Here is a 14,206-nt window from a genome sequence, read left to right on the forward strand (position 1 = left end):
AACAGATCAATAAAAACAACGTTGTCCATTTATCATTTTGGCAGTTTAATTCAATTGACTTAGGGAAAGCTTAGTTTCCCCTACCTAGCCTTATGGACGCGCCACCTATGAGAATATACTATTCCCCCATAAACTTTTATACTACCTATTCTATTGGTCAGCTTGTCAAGAAAGAAATGGCCCAAACAGACTCTGGAACAGTTGTGGGACAGTTGAGCTCAAATTCATACGACCAGTAGGCCTAGGATACATTTAAAGGCTTAAAATGTTGATAAACTATTTCTTCACATTATTAGCGCAGCAATGTGCGCAAGGCAGCAGGCTACATATGAATTTGGAGACCGGACAATGAAAGACAGTTAAACCAATAGAACATGGTTTCAAAGGCATATGGACGTCTTTTATACAATAACTGCCTCCACGGATATGGTCGGATTTTGAATAAGCTACTATGAAGCAAGGTAAAACCTGCCTCATAATATGTAGTAAAAAAATCAGGTTTCAAAAAATTAAGTAGATACACTGAACAAAAATATAAAACGCAACATGTAATGGTCTGGTCCCGTGTTTCATGAGCTGAAATAAAAGATCCCAGAAATGTTCCATATGCACAAATATTGTGCACAAATTTGTTTACATCCCTGTTACTGAAGATTTTTCCCTTGCCAAGATAATCCATCCATCTGGCAGGTGTGGCATATCAACAAGCTGATTAAACATGATCCTTACACAGAGGCACCTTGTGCTGGGGACAGAAGGCCACTCTAAAATGTGCAGTTTTGTCACATAACACAATGCCACAGATGTCTCAAGTTTGAAAGGGAGCGTGCAATTGGCATGCTGACTGCAGGAATGTCCACCAGAGCTCTTGCCAGAGAATGTATTGTTAATTTCTCTACCATAAGCCGCCTCCAATGTCATTTTAGAGAATTTGACAGTCCACGTATGGCGTCGTGTGGGCAAGCGGTTTGGTGATGTCATCGTTGTGAACAAAGTGGTCCATGGTGGCGGTGGGGTTATGGTATTGGCAGGCATAAGCTATGGACAACGAACACAATTGCATTTTATAGATGGCAATTTGAATGCACAGAGATACCGTGGTGAGATCCTAAGGCCCATTGTCATGTCAAACATCTGCCACCATCCCCTCATGTTTCAGCATGATAATGCACAGCCCCATGTTGCAAGGATCTGTACACAATTCCTGGAAGTATCAGGACTCAGGATAAGACTCCGATGCAGACAGTTCGAATCACAGATGTTTATCAAACAGGGGGCAGGCAAACGACAGGTCAAGGGCCGACAGAGGTCATTAATCCAGGGCAATGTCAGTAAGGTACAGAACGGCAGGCAGGCTTAGGTCAGGCAGAGGTCAGTAATCCAGGGCAATGTCAGAAGGGTACAGAACGGCAGGCAGGCTCAGGGCAGGCAGAATGGTCAAAACCGGGAGGATTAGAAAATAGCAACTCGAAAACGGGAAAACACGCTGGTAGGACTTGACGGGAAAAGACGAACTGGCAACAGACAAACAGAAAACGCAGGTATAAATACACAGGAGATAATGGGGACAAATGGGAGACACCTGGTGGGGGTGGAGACGAGCACAAGACAGGTGAAACAGATCAGAGTGTCTCAGGAAGCTGAACATTTCCCAGTTCTTCCATGGCCTGCATACTCACCGGACATGTTACCCATTGAGCATGTTTGGGATGCTCTGGATCGACGTGTCCGACAGCGTGTTCCAGTTCTCGACAATATCCAGCAACTTCACACGGCCATTGAAGAGGAGTGGGACAACATTCCACAGGACACAATCAACAGCCTGATCAACTCTATGCGAAGGAGATGTGTCACGCTACATGAGGCAAACGGTGGTCACACCATTTACTGACTGGTTTTCTGATCCACGCCCCTACCTTTTTTGTTAAGGTATCTGTGACCAACAGATGCATATCTGTATTCCCAGTCATGTAAAATCCACAGATTAGGGCCTAATTAATTTATTTCAATTGACTGATTTACTTATATGAACTGTAACTCAGTAAAATCTTTTGAAATTGTTCCGTGTTGTGTTTATATTTTGGTCATATGTTTTCAAAATGGATACTGCCTCCAGCTCATTGCGAAGTGGTGTGTGATGCGCTGAGGAAGTCTGCCTCATGTTGCCTCTCCGAATGGGAAACAAACTTCAATTACCATTTGAGAAATAAAAATAGTAGCTTATTTTAATCGGGGCCCAAAAACAATTTAACACATGATTGCATTTACAATAGAATTGTTGCGTAATGATTGGGCTTCTAAAAACGCTGTCATCCTCTCTGTACTATGTGCCTGTGATAAATAAGTTACATAACGAATATATACACCCGCCAATTTAATTACACCAAATGATGCAACCCATAGACCGATAAGCATGACCGGTCCAATGTATTTACATCAACTGGTATTTCCATTAATGAATAGGCTAAAAAGCATTATTTTTGCAATCAGATTTTTTCTTCTCCCGGACAATTGCCCAGTGCCAATTTTATTAATCTGCTTTTCTTTCTTTTTTTGTTGTTGCCAAAAGCTGATTTTTACTGGCTAATGGAAACCCTGGTGTGTGTGTGTGTGCTTGCTTGCTTGTGGTATTGTTGCCTGGGGAAGGAAACTAGTGATTTCTTGGTACTGAAAGAGGTTTACAGTGAAAGCAGAAATAGCCTATACACTGGTGTGGTGTCACTAAGTGGTAACTGACTATACATATATCATTCAAGGAAATGTGCTGTTTTTTTTTTTCATTTTAAATTGGTTTGAGAGCATCAGCACAGAGCCAGGGATTCCCCTAATAGTGTCCCGAACTGTTTCTATTTTAATCTCGCTCTCTCCTATTTAATCTCTCAAACTCCAATGTACCGTACCTTTCATCTTCAATAAAGGTCTGTATTCAGGAGCTTTGCAGTCCTAATGGCACTCTTATGATGCAAACTGGCAAGACTATATTTAAGATTATATTGCTAAATAAGTACATGGATTCTACCAACCACCAGCCTAAATGTTCTTACCACTGCACAAGTACTGAGGCAGCAATGATAGGTTCTCATAGCAGGTTTCCGCCATATGCTGCTGTCGGGAAACAAGATAAATCTCCATCCCATCCTCGTGGGGCTTTACACACAGCTGGGAGAGCACACAAAATATTTCCTGTGGAAAATGAGGAGAAAATGAAAACCGAGGGTTTTCCCTTTATTACTTTGTGAATCGATGTTAGACTTCATATTGCCTTGTGTTGGATTGTATATAGGGAATGCTTCGTCCTTTGTTGAATGGCAAGACGATTTCTCTCTCCTAAAGACTTTGCATATGAAATGATATCAGTATAACATATTGTGGGTGGTAAGATTGTGTGCCTGTGTATGTTGTGATATGTATGACTCGGACATGTAACTTAACGAAATAGGCTTTCAATTGGAAACGTTTGAGTCGTATGCTCTCGTAGTATGCTGCGACCTGTAATCTCTTGTTGGCTGGCCCTCGGCTTCATATTCGTCGCCAAACCCACTAGCTCCAGGTCATCGACAAGTCTTTGCTAGGTAAAGCCCCGCCTTATCTCAGCTCACTGGTCACCATAGCAACACCCACTCCTAGCACGCGCTTCAGCAGGTATATTTCACTCGTCGTCCCCAAAGCTAACTCTTCCTTTGGCCGCCTTTCCTTCCAGTTCTCTGCTGCCAATGACTGGAACGAATTACAAAAATCACTGAAACTGGAGACTTATATCTCCCTCACTAACTTTAAGCATCAGCTGTCAGAGCAGCTTACCGATCACTGCACCTATACACAGCCCATCTGTAAATAGCCCACCCAACTACCTCATCCCCATATTGTTATTTATTCTTGCTCTTTTGCACTCCAGTATCTCTACTTGCACATCATCATCTTCACATCTACCACTCCAGTGTTAATGCTAAATTGCAATTATTTCGCCACTATGGCCTATTAATTGCCTTTCCTCCGTAATCTTAATACATTTGCACACAGTGTATATGGATTTTTCTATTGTGTTATTGACTGTACGTTTGTTTATCCCATGTGTAACTAACTCTGTGTTGTTGTTTTTGTCGCACTGCTTTGCTTTATCTTGGCCAGGTCGCAGTTGTAAATGAGAACTTGTTCTCAACTGGCCTACCTGGTGAAATAAAGGTGAAATAAAAAATACATATAGTGTCATTTTCCATAATAAAGTGTGAATCATGAGGGTGGTGCTCTCTCCATTGAACAAGATAATGAAAAGAGAATACAGTATACTATGTTTGGTCATTTATTAATGATGATATGCTGCCCTGATGTCTGCATTTTCAAGGGAAAACAAAAGTCTGCTGTGTGTCTGTGGCCCAGGAAGTTTTTAAATTTTTTATGAATATTTAATTAATCCTATGAATGTGCTAGCTGTGTTTTAATGTCATGCATGTGGGTTGTTCCATGTCATTTCAGTAAGCCATGACACCGGCCACCTCAGATTGTTATGAAATCGTTTCTGTAGTTAGAAACCGATAAGATAAGCATTCCAGAAACATTATTTGTTGAAATATATTTGCACCCAAATAGGCCCTTTTAATTGATATGATTTCATATAATATTCAATAATTATAGTACCGTACGTCCTATTTGGACCAAACTTTTTTTCTAACAATGAAAACGACGTGAGGAATCCAAGGAAGTGGCCTAAAGCCATCCACGGAACCTCCACACCCCATTCCAATCCCACCCCAATAACGGGTATAAAGTATCAGTTCTCTATGTTTGACGAGTAGTATGGAGCTGCGGCTAGGAGTATTGTTTCTTCATCCTATGTTATGTATTCTCAGTGGATTTTTGTTTTTGTCTGTTCAGAGAAATTAGTCATGGAAGTTACACAATGAATATATACACCCAGCAATTTAATTCCACTAAATTATGCAACCCATAGACCAATAAGCATGACCGGTCAAATCTATTTACATCATCTGGTATTTCCATCAATGAATAGGCTATCCTACATCTTGATATTACCAGGCTCTGACCACTAGATGGTGCTGTTTCTGCTACTAGGTAATTATTTTATAAAGAACCCCTCCACCCCATTGTTAAAGGGATAGTTCATCCAAATTACAAAATTACATATTGGTTTTCTTACCCTGTAAGCAGTTTGTGATAAGCTACGACATTAATCCAGGCTTTGGTTTTGTTTACCTGGCCACTGTTTCAAATGCTAACTTTTTAGCATAGTGGCACAAATCCAATAAAATATAAGCATTTTCACACTTCATATCCAAATCATCTATAAGTAACATAATTGAGTTACACAATACATTTGTAGATATTTTAGGGTGATTTGGACATGAGGCATGGAAATGCTAATATAGGTACCATTTACTTACATTGGATTTGTGTCACATTTGAAACAGTTAAACATTGTCTGAGTGGTGCCTGTCTGGCCATACTCTACTGTACTACTGTATAGTGATATACACTTGTACAGTAGAACTGTACAACAGGTAGCAGTTAAACTGTCTCTGAGGAGTGCCTGTCTGCCCTCCATGCTCCCCGCTCCTCCTCTCTGTTGCCTCTCTGCAGTGTCATTTCTCTGCAATGCTGATGCAGCTGCTGCTGGCTGGGGGGGCTGACAAAGGAGACGATTGCTCATCCTGGCATCACCCCGGCCTCCTTGCTGGAGCACCAGGCCTAGGCCCTCAATATGCCCCATTTAAATTCCCCGTCATTGCTAGTGGATAAAGCAATATTGACAGAAGTATAGAGCTTTACCTCGAGGAAGCTCAGTAAACGTCAAAGGGGCCTTAAGCCATTGTTAATGTTAATTTCTTTCTATTTAATCACTGTAGTGGGAGAGCAGCAACAGAGCTGGAAGTAATATGGGTTTATAATTTATTTTTTTTATATAATCAAACACTTCCTTTGCAAGTCATTTTAAAGGAATTTCATTATCTCATAATTGTGTTACATATTCAGTGGTGACAATTACAAACCTGGCCCTTTTGTTGCAAATTTCCCCAACGCTAGGTTAATGGGAGGTCTCATTGGGGTATAGGCTACAGTGATTCGTCATCCAAAATGTCTTTAAACTCTAACCTTTCATTCATTGTAATCCATTTTCTCCACTCTGTCTGTATAAACACTCTACAATCCTTGGTACTTCTTTATTTTTACTATTTTCTACATTGTAAAATAATAGTGAAGACATCATAACTATGAAATAACACATATTGAATCATGAAGAAACAAAAAAGTGTTAAACAAATCAAAATATATTTTATTACTTTAAAGTAGCCACCCTTTGCCTTGATTAATGCTTTGCACGCTCTTGGCATTCTCTCAACCAGCTTCATGAGGTAGTCACCTGGAATGCATTTCAATTAACAGGTGTGCCTTCTTAAAAGTTCATTTGTGGAATTTCTTTCCTTCTTAATGCGTTTGAGCCAATCAGTTGTGTTGTGACAAGGTAGGGTTGGTATACAGAAGATAGTCCTATTTGGTAAAAGACCAAGTCCATATTATGGCAAGAACAGCTCAAATAAGCAAAGAGAAACGACAGTCCATCATTACTTTAAGACATAAAGGTCAGTCAATCAGGAAGATTTCCAGAACTTTGAAGGTTTCTTCAAGTGCAGTCGCAAAAAAACATTAAGCGCTATGATGAAACTGGCTCTCATGAGGACCGCCACAGGAAAAGAAGACCCGGAGTTACCTCTGCTAAAGAAGTTCATTAGAGTTACCAGCCTCAGAAATCAGCAATTAACTGCATCTCAGATTGCGGCCCAAATAAATGCTTCACAGAATTCAAGTAACAGACACATCTCAACATCAACTGTTCATCAACTGCTATTACAGCATTCTGCAGCGATACGCCATCCCATCTGGTTTGGGCTTAGTGGGACTATCATTTGTTTTTCAACAGGTCAATGACCCCAAACACACCTCCAGGCTGTGTAAGGGCTATTTGACCAAGGTTGAGGGTGATGGAGTGCTGCATCAGATGACCTGGCCCGACCTCAAACCAATCGAGATGGTTTGGGATGAGTTGGACCGCAGAGTGAAGGAAAAGCAGCCAACAAGTGCTCAGCATGTGGGAACTCCTTCAGGACTATTGGAAAAGCACTCCAGGTGAAGCTGGTTGAGAGAATGTCAAGAGTGTGCAAAGCCGTCATCAAGGCAAAGGTTGGCTACTTTGAAGAATCTTAAACAAATCAAAAATATATATTTCATATTCAACACTTTTTTTGGTTACTACATGATTCCATTTGTGTTATTTCATAGTTTTGATGTCTTCACTATTATTATACAATGTAGAAAACAATACAAATAAAGAAAAACCCTTGAATGAGTATGTGTGTCCAAACTTTTGACTGGTACTGTATAGTGCACTACTTTTGACCAGGTTCCATAGGGCTCTGATCACAAGTAGTGCACTATATAAGGAATAGACGCAGCCAGAGAGCCTCAATGTGAAGGCTGTCTGCTCAAATCCATTCCTGACCTGTCAATCAAAGTCCACATCTGTCAAAGGACATACTGTAGATACAGCTGCCATTGAAATGGATAAGTGACTAGGCCCTTGCCTGTAGAGGTAAGCCATGGTATTAACTTGGTGTGCATTATACGAGAGTATAGATGTAGATTGGGGCTAGGCTGTGGTTACTATCTCTCAGGCTGTATATGACGTGCCCCTGCTTAGTACCTACCCAGCAGGCTGTGAATGGAGAGCTCCTCCCCCTCTGCAGAGCCACTGTATCAGCCGTAGCTTTTGTCTGCTCTCCACTCAGTAAAGAGCGACAGTAAGAATGACTGAGCTCGCTGTACCCGGCCAGTCATGTGATCTGTGTGTGGCTGAATGCTCTCCCCTGCAGGCCTCAGCCTCAGCCCCATTATGTTCGATAGAGAAAGGGAGCACGCATGTGGACGAAAATCCTGTTTCACTTCCACACATAGGGCACTGCCAGTATATTTTTGGGACTCCCAATGTTTCCTCCACATAAACGCCCCAAAATATGATCGCTCAGCAAACCCTCAATAATGGTGTCTGGCAGAACAGAATGCTACTGAATGAGGGTACTTGTTTTTTTTTGTCCCTCTATCTCCAAATTAGACTTTTAAATGTTTGCAGGGTTTTGACAAACTGATATCCTTTTACATTTGCATGCCATTTAATCCTTTATGTTAAATGCCAGCCTTTGAATAGCTATCTCAGCCATCGGTCTGTGATATCTGCAGGATAATGGAATGGCTCCAATATGTGACGTCATGACCATCACAGAACAACAGTATGGGTCAAGGAAAGTCTGAAGGAGGAGTCAGAATGTCAAACATGATTATTGCCTGTCTTTACTAGCCCATTCTCTGTTCTCTGCCAGCAAGGTCTGTCTGTCTGTGTGGCCAGCCACCGTCAGACAGAGGTAATTAACTACTGAAGCTGCCTCACACGACGGGGAACTCTCATATTTTCTGCCCACCAATTTCGTCTGGCCTTACTATCTAAAATCAGTATCTATTCCTTTTAGCCTGATTTGTGAGTTTTTTTAATTGAAAAATCCTGTTCCTAAAGTGTTTGCATCACAGTATGGGGTGTACGAATGAAGTCCGTTTATGCGTGCGCATGTGTATGTGTGTACACGTGCATGCCAGTTAATGACATGACACATGCTCCAATACAGCCAGAATATTTAGACTCGATACAAACTGGGGAATTACACACAACCAAACTTCAGAGACAAAATAATATCTCACCTTTTTTTCTCATACCCGTTACAGCAAAGTCACAAACCGTTAACAGATTCAGATCGAAACAGATGCATCATAACAGTGCTCTGCTTAGAAGTCAAGTTTGTGTGTTTTTATGAGTTATCATTGCTGTTTTAGATGAAGTGCGTTTAGTCAATTTACCATGTAGCTAACGCCTGTCCCTATGGGCATAATGACTCCACTGTTGAAACATTAGTGTTTCAAACTGCTGGCAGGGCGTGGTGCATTTGTTGCTCGCTGTTTCAAGTGGAGATTGATTTATGTGCAAGTACATTGGCTGTTCTCCTTTATGTGTGAATGCATTTGGGGGTAGTAGATGCAAAACAGAGTTATGGTTCTTCAGATCTTACCATCTCAGTTTTAATGAATTTATGTATGCTTTTTTTGGTGCTTTGATCAGTTTACTGCTGTGATTTCTACTGGAAGGCTGAAGTGGCCTCTGTCTGTTATGAAGCCAATATAAGGTTTCCTAGATACTCAAGTTGGCATAAGTTACTCAATAAATTGGGTTGTTAATTGCTTAAATCGTGCCTTGCCTCACGCATATCATCTGTAGTAAATCCCAAGTATCAAAGCTTGGTAACACCTGTATGAGGCTCTTGACTGAAGATTCTTGATGAAAACCACTCTCGTTCAGGCAATACTCTTTCAGCTCAGAACATTGAATGAATTGACCCCCCCCCCCCCAAAAAAAAAATCCACGTACCTGCTACAGGAAATGCCAGAGAGAAAAGAGGCCGTCATACAGACGGGTTTTTAAAATTTTTATTAAGCTGCCTCCGAGAGTGTGTTCTGCACTTCAACCTGTTGTTTACCAATTGGCAGATCTTGAGGTCACTGTCCAACAGAGCGCAGCCTGTCGCTACCATTCGCTCTGAGGGCCAGGGCAGAAATACCATTTTGGGAGTGAAGGATACAGTAACTGACATTGGCTGGCGCACACTGTTGATAGTCATGTTTCATTGAATGCGATAAATGAATAATTGAAATGTATTTCTCTCCCCGCAGGGCCTCTGTTTTTTGTTTTTTTTTGCGCTGCACAAAGCCATGTGGAGTAAATAAATATCCTGATACGCTGAAACCAGAGGTACGTACACGCACGCTGTCACAGCAATTACTGCTCTCAAACCAGCCAGGCTCACACACACACACCAGCTGGCAACCGCTGTTCTGAAGTTTGTGCTATAGGCTGTCCACAGCTACACTGTCTGTCTTTGTCAACCTCTACAAGTAGGATGTTATACACAGCACTCATAGCAAATGTGTCTCCCAGCTTGGCAGTGGGGCTGTGGTTTTCCTAGTGCACCTCAAATCCCATGTGACCAAGTCAGGAAGGAGATAATCAGTAGTATCCCCATTTATTTCAGAGTCTCACGTTGTCTGGGACCTGTAGGGTAAAAAAAAAACAAGGCACAGGATGTTTTGGCTTGACTTTATGTGACCTGACTCCAATGGGATTCCAGCGGGCTGTGCTCTCTCTCGCTTTCTCTCTGTCTGTCTGTCTCTTACCCTGACTTTCTCTCTCTCTGTCTGTCTCTTACCCTTTCTTTCTCTCTCTCTCTCTCTCGCTCTTACTCTGTCCATCTGTCTGTCTCTCGCTCTCTCTGCCGGTCTGTCGCTTGCTCTCGCTCGCTCTCTCTCTCTCTCGCTCTACTTTAATCCTCTCTGCGCTGCAAGCGAAAGCTCTCTGCGGGTTGGCCCAGAACTTTACCCTACCAGCAGGTCAATCTGGTGTCAAAGAGTGCACATACATGTGTTCTCGCTGTCTTTATGCATACAACCGTTCTGAGCAGTTATCCTGCTTTCTCAGTGTCTTGACTGTCTTAACGTTTCTCTTTCACAAGTGACGCACAATGTCTTTGAAAAAATGAATTCTTAAGAAACATGTTTTTCAGTTTGATCATGATCGCTGGGACTAGTGCACTATATAGTGATAGTAAATAGGATGCCAATTGGGACCTAGTCTATATCAGTCAAAAACACAGTGGCTTTCTTTTGCTTGGCAGTGAGCTCACTTGTTTTGTGACCATTTGGGAATATCAGCCTAGAGCTCGAGCCATGCTTTGGCCCTGTCAAAGGGCCTGCACTCTGCGGTTTCCTTTTCCTGTGTGTGGAGTGCAGTATGGGCAGGCCGACAGACAAAGGGGATGTATTGTGATGGGAACCCCGCCGGTCAGTCCGGAGCAAGTGTACAACAGGCTATAAATGGAAAGGAAGCTTTTTTGGGGGGGGGACTGAATTCCTCAGCAGTGGCAGAGTGGAAACCGGTTGGTGCACAAGGGTTTCTTCTTCCAAGAACCAGCTTTTAGCTTCCATCAAGCCAACTGGGTATTTAGCAGTCACAACAGATGCATGCATTATGCAGGCCTCTGGTTTGTCACAGTATATGCATGCTCTTTCTCGTGCATCGACAGTAATCCCATGATCTGGTTGAGCCATGGCGGACGGCGATGACTGTGCGCGCTGATGGTTTGTAACGGGAGCTTATGCGGTCAAGAAGAGTCGTGCGTGGATGTGGCTGTAACGCCGGTGGTCTGAGTTGAGATTGTGGCAAGAGGTCCCAAATAGCACTCTATTCACTACATGGTGAGCAAAAGCGGTGCACTGTGTAGGGAAGGGTGCCATTTGGGAGTCAGTGTGTATAATGTAGTGCAGTGCCTGTCTGCCTGGTGACATGCTGGAGTAATCAGGAGCTCTGCAGTGGTGTCATCATGGCACCATGGTACAGAGACCCCCTCCCACCCACCCACACACACACACACACACACACACACTGTCGCAGTCTGAGTGAAACAGTGGAAAACAGTGTGAGTTTGTTGTCGGTGCTGCGTGTGGGTGACGGTTAGTGAGATCTGAAAACGGGTCACTCATTCCAGCGAGATTGTTCCATGTGAAGACCTCCCACCACCCCCTCAATTATCTGTTTTTATCCGTTCCTTTCTCTGACCTCTCTCTCACGCTCAACGATTAGCTGGGGTGTGGGCTTGAAAAAAGACATCTGAAATGTCAGAGTTAACCCTCAAACGGTTGTTGTTCCCCCGTGGTTGACAGGAAATCAGATGAGCCTGGGACAAAGCAGGCAAGGCTGAGGTAATGGTGGTACTAACTGCTAACCTATTGTAGCTGCACGCTATGTTGACGCTCCTGGTCGGGCATTTTCCCTCCACACGCTGTTCTCCTTCCCCTGTGCAATCTTAATGAAGCAATTCATTATAGACCCCAATAGCTATAGGGCAGTGGTCACCAACCTTTTCTGAGTGAAAAATCACTTTCACAGTCAAAAAGAAAGCAGAGATCTACCGCTCAGAACTTGATAAAACATTGCTTTAAAAAATTGAACATTAACCTAATAAAAACTGTTCTGTAGTAATGAGGTTTGCGCTATAGGCCTAATAACATTATCACAGCATATTGGCTATATACCTGGCCTGACAATATTGGTCTTCTCAAACCATATTATATTTCAAAACTCAAGCTTTGATAACAAAATAGATCCGTTGGTGTAGCACTTGCGAAGGCACAGCTGAGCATAAATTGAAGTAATTTGGAAATAATGAGTCAATTTTTTTACTGGACTGATGGTAATTGCATCTGATGATCATGGCGCTTTCAAGACAACTGGGAACTCTGAAATCAAAGGGAAAATCATGACGTCCGTGATCTTCAGGTTGGAAAGTCGGAGCTCTAGAAAGATGGCAGAGTTTGCGACTTGGAATTTTGAGTTGGATGACCGTTCAAAAGTTTTCACCCAGTCGGTTCTCGTTTTATTCCGAGTTCCCAGTTGTCTTGAATACACTGAAGTTGGAAGTCTGTGATTTTCCAGTTCCGATTTCCCAGTTGTTTTGAAGATGCCATTATGCCGCATTGACATGCTAGCCGGAACTAGGAAACTCAGAAATGTCCAACTTGCTAACTGGTTGTAGTTATACACGTGCCGCGTTCAACAACTCAACTAGTCGGACATTTCGGAGTTCCACCTCCCACAGACCCTGCTCTCTCCTCCCTTTCCTCCGGTGAGACTGACCAGAGAGTGGACACCATCTTCCATCGAGTCGCACCACATGTCTCATGCACAAATTCATGTTGTTCCTATGACAATAGAGTGAAATATTCCTCTATATTAAAGTAGACACTACGAGCTGCCAATAAAAATAAAAACGCAGGGCTATCGATACACTCGCAGCTGCAGCGCGAGTGGAAGTAGAGAAGCACGTATTATGTTTTGTAATAAAAACAGTGTTGACAGTGCTGAATAAACTTAGACATGAACTCACTCATAAAAACAGCAGCTCTTTGCTGTATTCTTTGACAGTCTCTTTCTGGTTATGCTTTCAAAAGTTAGGAAATTTCACAAACGCTAGTATCAAACGTCGCTGTCGCCGGGGTCGTGGAAGCGGTAGGCACTGATTTTAGCTATCCAATTGGCCAGCGCAGTAGGCTAGGTGAACTCGATTTTAGCAGTGGTGGAAAAGCACCCAATTCTCGTACTTGAGTAAAAGTAAAGATAACTTTTTAATAAAAAATGACTCGAGTGAATATCAGCCATCAGAAATACTACTTGAGTAAAAGTCTCTAAAAGTATTTGGTTTTAAATATACTTAAGTATCAAAAGTAAATGTAATTGCTAAAATATACTTAAGGATCAAATGTATAAGTATAAATCATTTCAAATTCCTTATATAAAGCAAACCATGATGGCATAATCTTTATTGCCCCAACACAAGACATAATTTACAAATGAAGCATGTGTTTAGTGAGTCTGCCAGATCAGAGGCAGTAGGGATGTTCACTTGATAAGTGGGTGAATTAGGCCATTTTCCTGTCCTGCTAAGCATTCAAAATGTAACTTCTGGGTGTCAGGGAAAATGTATGGAGTACAAAGTACATCACACCCTGGGGCGGCAGGGTAGCCTAGTGGTTAGAGCGTTGGACTAGGAACCGGAAGGTTGCAAATTCAAATCTTCCAGCTGACAGGCAGTTAATCCACTGTTCCTAGGCCTTCATTGAAAATAAGAATTTGTTCTTAACTGACTTGCCTAGTTAAATAAAGGTAAAATAAAAACTGTTCTTTAGGAATGTAGTTAAGTAAAAATTGTCAAAAATATAAATAGTAAAGTAAAGTACAGATACCTCCAAAAACTACTCTTCAACTATTTTTACTTAAGTATTTTATACGACTGGATTTTAGCCCCAGATTTTTCGGTCAGAGATTGTCTTTTCAAACAAATGAAATGGTTAAAACCGCCAACAGCACAACATGAATAACATGTAAAAAAGGAGAGCAAACAGAAAATAAATGTTTGGTGATAGACTAGGAATGCTTTGAAGATGGACCGGTTGGCGACCACTGCTATACCTCCCAATATAAAATAGGCTCTCGGCCCTCTGCAGAATGGTACTATTTCCTGTGAGAAACACCTCATTAAAACCT

At 42.0% G+C, this 14,206-nt stretch overlaps 1 protein-coding gene across 4 annotated transcripts in view; it reads left to right on the forward strand.

Annotated features, from left to right (window-relative positions):
* LOC110522145 (tyrosine-protein kinase Fyn) overlaps positions 1-14,206 on the forward strand; it is a 67,217-nt gene that overhangs the window by 8,238 nt on the left and 44,773 nt on the right. For 3 of the 4 annotated variants that reach the window (XM_036975686.1, XM_036975689.1, XM_036975688.1), the window contains exon 2: positions 9,784-9,862. The exons of the other annotated variant lie outside the window; for it this stretch is intronic. The gene's annotated coding sequence lies outside the window, so the exon portion shown is untranslated. The remainder of the gene's footprint in view (positions 1-9,783; positions 9,863-14,206) is intronic. 4 annotated transcript variants of the gene reach the window in all.

The sequence above is a fragment of the Oncorhynchus mykiss genome, chromosome 4 (genome assembly GCF_013265735.2).
Source record: "Oncorhynchus mykiss isolate Arlee chromosome 4, USDA_OmykA_1.1, whole genome shotgun sequence".
In the NCBI taxonomy this organism is placed as follows: domain Eukaryota; kingdom Metazoa; phylum Chordata; class Actinopteri; order Salmoniformes; family Salmonidae; genus Oncorhynchus; species Oncorhynchus mykiss.